The sequence below is a fragment of the Microtus ochrogaster genome, chromosome 7 (assembly GCF_000317375.1).
Source record: "Microtus ochrogaster isolate Prairie Vole_2 chromosome 7, MicOch1.0, whole genome shotgun sequence".
Classification (NCBI taxonomy): domain Eukaryota; kingdom Metazoa; phylum Chordata; class Mammalia; order Rodentia; family Cricetidae; genus Microtus; species Microtus ochrogaster.
Window position 1 is genome coordinate 52,471,560 of NC_022014.1, and position 8,102 is coordinate 52,479,661.

The following is an 8,102-nucleotide window of genomic DNA, read 5'->3' on the forward strand; positions in this document are numbered from 1 at the left end:
AAAAAAAAAAAAAGGCCCAGGGCCAGATGGTTTTAGTGCAATCATACCAGAACTTTCAAGAAGAGCTAATACCTATACTCCTCAAAGTGTTCCACATAATAGAAATTGCCAAACTCTTTTTATGAGGCTACAGTTACCCTGATACTAAAACCACACAAAGACTCAACCAAGAAAGAGAATTACAGACCAATCTCACTCATGAACATAGATGCACAAATTCTCAATAAAATAGGGACAAACCATATCCAAGAACATATCAAAACAATCATCCACCATAACCTCAGAAATGCAGGGCTGGTTCAACATATGAAAATCTATCAATGTAATCCATCATATAATAAACTGAAAGAAAAAAACATATGATCATTTCATTAGATGCTGAAAAAGCATTTGACAAAATCCAACACCTTTTCATGATAAAGGTCTTGAGAGAGATTAGGGATACAAGGATTATATCTAAATATAATAAAAGCAATATACAGTAAGCCAACAGCTAACATCAAATTAAATGGAGAGAAACTCAAAGTGATTCCACTAAAATCAGGAACAAGACAAGGCTGTCCACTCTCTCCATATCTCTTCAACATAATTCTTGAAGTTTTAGCAATAGCAATAAGACAACATAAGGAGATCAAGGGGACTCAAATTGGAAAGGAAGAAGTCAAACTTTCATTATTTGCAGATGATATGATAGTGTACATAAGTGACCCCAAAAAATCTACCAGAGAACTCCTACAGCTGAAAAAGATCTTCAGTGATGTGTTAGGATACAAGATCAACTCAAAAAAAATTAGTAGCCCTCCTATACACAAAGAATAAAGAAGCTGAGAGGTAAATCAGAGAAACATCACCTTTCAACAATAGCCACAAATAACATAAAATATCAAGGGGGTAACACTAACCAAGGAATTGAAAGACATATTTGACAAGAACTTTAAGTCTTTGAAGAAAAAATTGAAGAAGATATCAGAAAATGGAAAGATCTCCCAAACTTTTGTATTGGAAGGATCAACATAGTAAAAATGGCAATCTTACCAAAAGCAATCTATAGATTCAATGCAATCCCCATCAAAATCCGAACACAGTTTTTCACAGACCTAAAAAGAACAATAATCAACTTCATATGGAAAAACAAAAAACCCAGGATAGCCAAAACAAACCTATACAATAAAGGAACTTCCAGAGGCATTACCATCCCTGACATCAAGCTCTATTACAGAGCTACAGTAATCAAGACAGCTTGGTATTGGCATAAAAATAGAGACGTTGACCAATGGAATCGAATTGAAGACCCGGATATTAATCCACACGCCTATGAACACCTGATTTTTGACAAAGAAGGTAAAATTATACAGTGGAAAAAGCAAAGCATCTTCAACAAATGGTGCTGGCATAACTGGATGTCAACCTGTAGAAGAATGAAAACAGATCCATATCTATCACCATGCACAAAACTCGAGTCCAAATGGATTAAGGACCTCAATATAAATCAGACCACACTGAACCTCATAGAAGAGAAAGTGGGAAGACCACTTCCTAAATATAACCCCAGTAGTACAGACACTGAGAGCAACAATAAATAAATGGGATAAATGGGACCTCCTGAAACTGAGAAGCTTCTGTAAAGCGAAAGGCATGGTCAATAAGACAAAAAGGCAGCCTACTGAATGGGAAAAGATCTTCACCAACCCCACATCAGACAAAGGATTGATCTGATGTGACTAATATGAAATGTCCTTCTTTGTCTCTTTTGATTGATTTTAGCTTGAAGTCTGTTTTGTTAGATAATAGGATAGCTACACTAGCTTGTTTCTTAGGTCCACTTGATTAGAAAAATTTTCCCCAACCTTTTATTCTGAGGTAATGTCTATCTTTGAGGTTGAGGTATGTTTCTTGTATGCAGAAGAAGGGTGGATTCTGTTTTGTTTTTTTTTGTTTTTTTTTTTTTTGGTTTTTCGAGACAGGGTTTCTCTGTGGCTTTGGAGCCTGTCCTGGAACTCGCTCTGTAGACCAGGCTGGTCTTGAACTCACAGAGATCCACCTGCCTCTGCCTCCCGAGTGCTGGGATTAAAGGTGTGCGCCGCCATCGCTGTTTTCATATCCAATCTGTTAGCCTGTCTTTTTATAGGTGAGTTGAGTCCATTTATATTAAGAAATATTAATGACCAGTGATTGCTATCTCTTGTTAATTTAGTTTTCATTGTTGGTGTGTTTTTGTTGATGTAACCAACTTCCTTGAGTTGGAATTTTCCTTGTAGTATTTTGTGTAGGGCTGTGTTTATGGATAGGTATTGGTTAAATCTGGTTTTGTCATGGAATATCTTATTTTGTCCTTCTATGGTAATTAGAGGTTTTGCTGAGTATAATAGTCTGGGCTGGCATCCATGGTCTCTTAATGTCTGCATAACACTTGACCTGGACCTTCTGGCTTTCATTGTTTTCATTGAGAAATCAGATGTAATTCTGATAGGTCTGCTTTTATATGTTATTTGGCCTTTTTTCTTTGCAGCTCTTAATATTCTTTCTTTACTCTGTATGCTTAGTGTTTTGATTATCATGTGGTGAGAGGACTTTTTTTTTATCCAGTCTATTTGGTATTCTGTAAACTTCTGTATCTTCATAGGCATATCTTTCTTTAGGTTGGAAAAGTTTTCTTCTATGATTTTGTTAAATATATTTTCTGTGCTTTTGAGTTGAACTTCTTCTATACCTATTATTTTTAGGTTTGGTCTTTTCATGGTATCCCATATTTTCTGCATATTTTGTGTTATGCTTATGTTAGATTTAATGTTTTCTTTGACTGACTAGTCTATTTCCTCTATTGTATCTTCAGCGCTTGAGATTCTCTTTTCCAACTCTTGTATTCTGCTGTTCATGCTTGCATTTGTGGTTCCTGACCATTTGCTCATGATTTCTGTTTCTATAATTCTCTTAGCTTGTGTTTTCTTTATTGTCTCTACTTCAGTTTCCAAGTCTTGAATAGTTTCTTTCATTTGTTTGATTGCTTTTTCTTGGTTTTCTTTAAGGGATTTCTTAATGCCTTCCAATTTTTTGTTTGTCTTTTTCTCCATTTCTTTGAGGGAATTTTTCATTTCCCTTTTAAAGGCCTCAAACATTCTCCTAAAGTTATTTTTTAGGTCATTTTCTTCTGCTTCATCCATATTTGGTTGTTCAAGTCTTGCTGTTGTAGAGTCACTAGTTTTTTACTGGTGTCATGTTGTTCTTTGTGCTGTTGTGTGTTCTTACCTTGTCTACCATTTTATTCCTCTGATTGGTGTAGTTGGGGCTGTCTGTGACTCTGATGATCAATCTTCTAAGTGCCAGTAGATCCAAGGCTCAGATGGTAGCTCCTCATGGTGCAGTCGGGATCATAGTTCCAGTTACCTTGTTGGTCAACCCATGTTCCTGGAGGTCGCTCAGCACTCCCCGGGTTTTTCTTGCAATACCAGGGATCATTCAGGCCTGCTCCCACAGAGATTGCTTTTTGGGGCTCAGGCCTACTCCCTTGGCAGTTCCAGATTTGCATCCTGGACCCATAGAAGTCTCTGGATCTGATCTGTTCCCTCAGGGGTTGCTCCCTTGTACCTGCTCCTGTGGAGTTCACTGTCTCGGGCATACTCTGGTCTAGGTCACTGGCTCAGTCCTGTTTCCATAAATGTTTCTTGTCTGGGTCTGCTCCTGCAGTCCCTGACTTGGGTTTGGTCCTGCAAAGGACTCTGGCTCTGGTCTACCCCCTCAGAGGTTCCAGACTCGGGTGCACTCAGACCCGCAGAAGTCCTAACTCAGGCTTACTCCCTTGTGTCACATTTTATGTGAGAGGCCATGCAGACTCTGCAGGAAGTGGCCTGCCCAGTGCTGCCAGTGTTGACAATTTAAATTCCAGCACGCCGGAAGAGAGAACCAATCCCCACAAGTTATCCTCTGACCTCCGCATGTATGTTTTGGCAGCACATATGCACACATGTTGTGTGGAAGAATTGTCTGTATTTTGTCAATCATGTTTTAAATAAACGTTGATTGGCCAAGCAGGAAGTATAGGCGGGTCAACCAGACAGGAATTAGAGGTGGGGTGATGAGAACAGGAGAATTCTGAGAAGAAGGAAGCACTTCCCAGACTCCTGCCCAGACCACCGAAGAAGCAGGATGTGACCTCCCCACTGAAAAAGGTACCAAGCCATGTGGCTAACATAAAATAATGGATTAATATGAGATACAAGAGCTAATAAGAAGCCTGAGCTAATGGGCCAATCAGATTATAACCTATGGATTATAAACCTGTGTGATTTTCTTTGGGGCTTACCAGCTATAGGGTACTGGGAGGGACAGAAACCCCAAGCCCCTGGACCTCATGTTACACACATGTACACAAAATACATGTAAATTTAAAAGTTTATACTGAGCTCAATAAACTATACCAGTAATGAGATTCATCTCAATCTTAGTTAGCCTTCACTCTCTTTTATACCTCCTCAATCTCATACACACTAAATGAATCAACAAGTAAATCAATGTAATTTTTAAAATCTGGGAGCCATTAAGATGGATCTATGGATTCAATCTCCAGGTATTGTGTAAGAAGAGGACCAAGTCCCATAAGTTGTCCTCTGACATCTATACCTGTGTGATGGCACACATACTCATAGAAACACAACTCTTTCTGTGCCAGAGCCACATCTTATTGGCAAGGACACACTGAAAGTGAAAAGATAGGAAACTACACAAAGCAAGGAGAGGCAGGAAGCATCAAAAGTACTATGCTTTGTCTAAAAAATGAATTACAAACAGTAATTCATCAGAAGACTTAAAGAAGTTTACTACCAGGGAGAAGGCCCTGCAAGTGAAAAGATCTGAGGTGTGTTTCATCCCCCATACTCATGTGGTTGAAGTAGAGAACCAACTCTTGAAACTGTCCTCTGGCCTTCACTAGTAAACCATGATGGCAATGAACTCCCACACACTTACACCCCATCATACACATATAAAATAAATGTAATATAATTGTTTTAATTCACTGTCACAGGAACAGGACACTAAGAAAATGTAAGAGTAGTAAATATTAGACACCAAGCATTGATACACTCAATTTCATAAAACAAACACTACAAAACTAAGTGAAAGTGAAAGCTGGTGCTTTAACAGTAGTGGAAGTCAAGACTCAACTCTCATCAACAACATTCCAACAGAAATAAAACACTTTAAACGACTCAACAGATCAAAACAACGCATCACAATGCTGTTACCCACAAGAACTTGAGAATACACATCTTCTCAGCAGCCCAAGTAATGTTTTGTAAAATGTATCATAGAGTAGACATAGATTAAGTCTTAAATATAAATGAGTTGAAATAGCTTCTCATACCTTATCAGATAATACTGAAAACACCATAGAAGATGATAGTCAGAGAAAATCTACAAACACAAGAAAACTGAAGCTTAGTTTTCTTTACAGAGCAGAAGATAAAACCCAGACCCTGTCCACACAGCAGAAGTGCTCTACCCTACCTCTGAACTGTGTCCCCAACTCTTGAACAGTACACTCTGAATGATCAGACCACCAGTGAAGAAAGGAGAGAGAGAATCAAATGAACCAAGTGAAAATGAAAACAGCACATATGAATCTTTGGAATAGTTCTAAGAAAGAGTGTAGGTATGAGCGACTGCATCATAAAATCAGATATGGCATGGTGTGGTACACACCTTTAATCCTAGCACTCAGGAGGCAGAGGCAGGTGAATCTCTATGAGTTTGAGGCCAGCCTGGTCTATATAGTAAGTTCCAGACAGACAGAACTACATAGAAGAGAGAGAGAGAGAGAGAGAGAGAGAGAGAGAGAGAGAGAGAGAGAGAGAGATGTCCACGGACAGATCTAGGAGGTCAGCTGGAGGGTCATCTAGGCTTGATGCCTTACGCCATGAGGAACACAAGCTCAGGCAACACCCAGTGCTTCTCTTGATAACACCTTGGATATGGTCTGAATGGTTTGTGATGGTTTGGACAGGCCCAGGCCCAGTGACTCTCCTGACAGCTTTAGAAACAGCGGCCCAGAAGGTTCTTGGGCCTTTGCTAGCATCAGGCATTTTTTTCAGGCTTTTTCATCTCTCCCATGGCACACCTTAAAGGCTAGAGGAGTCAGGGGTCCTTTCTCGGGAGACTCTGAGAGAAGAAGTGGATCTTAAAGAGTTGCTTTCAATCTGGGGTCTTAGGGTCCAGACTGGTGTACTGTAAGATGGCCTTTATGAGGCAGTCTAGGAATTGGAACAAGTCATCATCTTTGTCCTGGATGACCTCTATAATTTCCCTCTTTAAGGGTGGCAAGTTGCAAGGATTTCCCCTAGGGTATTGTAATTTCATTCTGGCTTCTGGTCAGGGACTGCCTCAGCCCTGACTGGGTGGGGGGGGGCAGCCTGTCTGAGAAGAGAAAAAGGGAAACCAGAGAGGTTGGAATGGAAGAGAGGGACTGTGGGCTGAGGCCTGTTAGTGTGACCAGACACAGTGGAAGAATCGCCTGGTTTGGGCCTGACAGCTAGGAGGAGTTGTTTTCTCGTGGATGGCTTATTCCATGTGGTCCCTTTAATCAAGATGGGAGTGAGATCACATGGCAAAGTCCATCCTTTCCAAACCTAGCAAAGATGGCTGTCAGGTCACATGACTGCCTCCATCCCAGTGTGGGGACCACAGCTAAGATGACAGCAAGCCACATGGTCCTTTTAAGATTGCCTCTGTATAGATTTTTACCTATAAACCCTAGTATTATGAGTTTTAAATTAACTCTTTTGTTATAAATTTGCAGGCTTTTAATCAGACCAAATATACTCACAAATCTTGAAGCACAGGAAGTTCACACAGTAGTTTCCCAAGTACTGGGATAAGACTTATACCTTAGCAAAAGTTTTGGAAGGTTAAACCAAGATGAGAAGATTGTGAGATGAATAGCAATGGTCCCCATTGGGGATAGTCTGTCTCTTTATTTTGTTTTGCTCTCCTTTCTCTGTTATATAGGTGGCTCACCTGATATGGGACAGAGATTTTGGAAGAAACCTTAAAAAAGCATACTTGGATTGGGGGTGGGATGGGGTTCAGGTAAAGAGGACCAGCCTTAACCTTAAAGACAGTGGCTGGGGCTACCTCTACCTCCAGGAGTACCAGAGGAGTGCTAGACACTCAATAGTCACTTCCTCAGACTCAGGGAAATGTTAACACTGACCAAAGGAGAAACTTACCCAATTGCCACTGGGGGATGGGGTACTGAACAGTTGGTGAGCCAGAAGGTGTCCCTTGCAGGTGGGCAGGAGTTGAGGGATAGGGTTCCAGTGCAATTTAGACCATGAGGGGAAACTCGGGTACTAGGAAAGTTTGTCTGAGTCATGACACCAAATGTAAGCATTACAGCTCAGATGGAACGATATCCTGACAGCCAGGAGCCAAGGAATACCGCAAAGTCACACCACACAACAAACCTCACACAAGAGATTTATTGGGAGGGGGAAAAACAGGAGGGTGACTGCCTCTGCTCAGGTGAGAAACAACAGCACACTCAACAGGATACAGGGCTAATATAGAGTTTCTTGGGGAGGGGGTGGAGATTAGTAGAATTTCATGTCCAGAGATTGGTCTTTTTACTCTGTAGCATGGGGGCAAGGTCCAGGAGTTAGGGCACTTAGAGTATTCTGTGGGTGGAACCTCGTAGTCAGATGTCCTCTGGAGAAGGGCCTGGCTACCTATGAGACTTGAGGGGCTTACAAAAAATAAATCATAATGAATAAATAAAAGAATTAATAAAGAATCAATTTTTAAAAAAACAGATAATGTATCAGTGGAATATTGAATTGGTTCTTTGAAAAGACGAACAAGATTGACAAGCCCTTAGCCACAACAACCAAAAGAGAGAATATGGCAATACCAAAACTGCAAGGAGAATACAATAACTACACTGAAACTCTTTTTTTATTTTTTTTATTTTTTATTTTTATTTTTTGGTTTTTCGAGACAGGGTTTCTCTGTGGCTTTGGAGCCTGTCCTGGAACTAGCTCTGTAGACCAGGCTGGTCTTGAACTCACAGAGATCCGCCTGCCTCTGCCTCCCGAGTGCTGGGATTAAAGGCG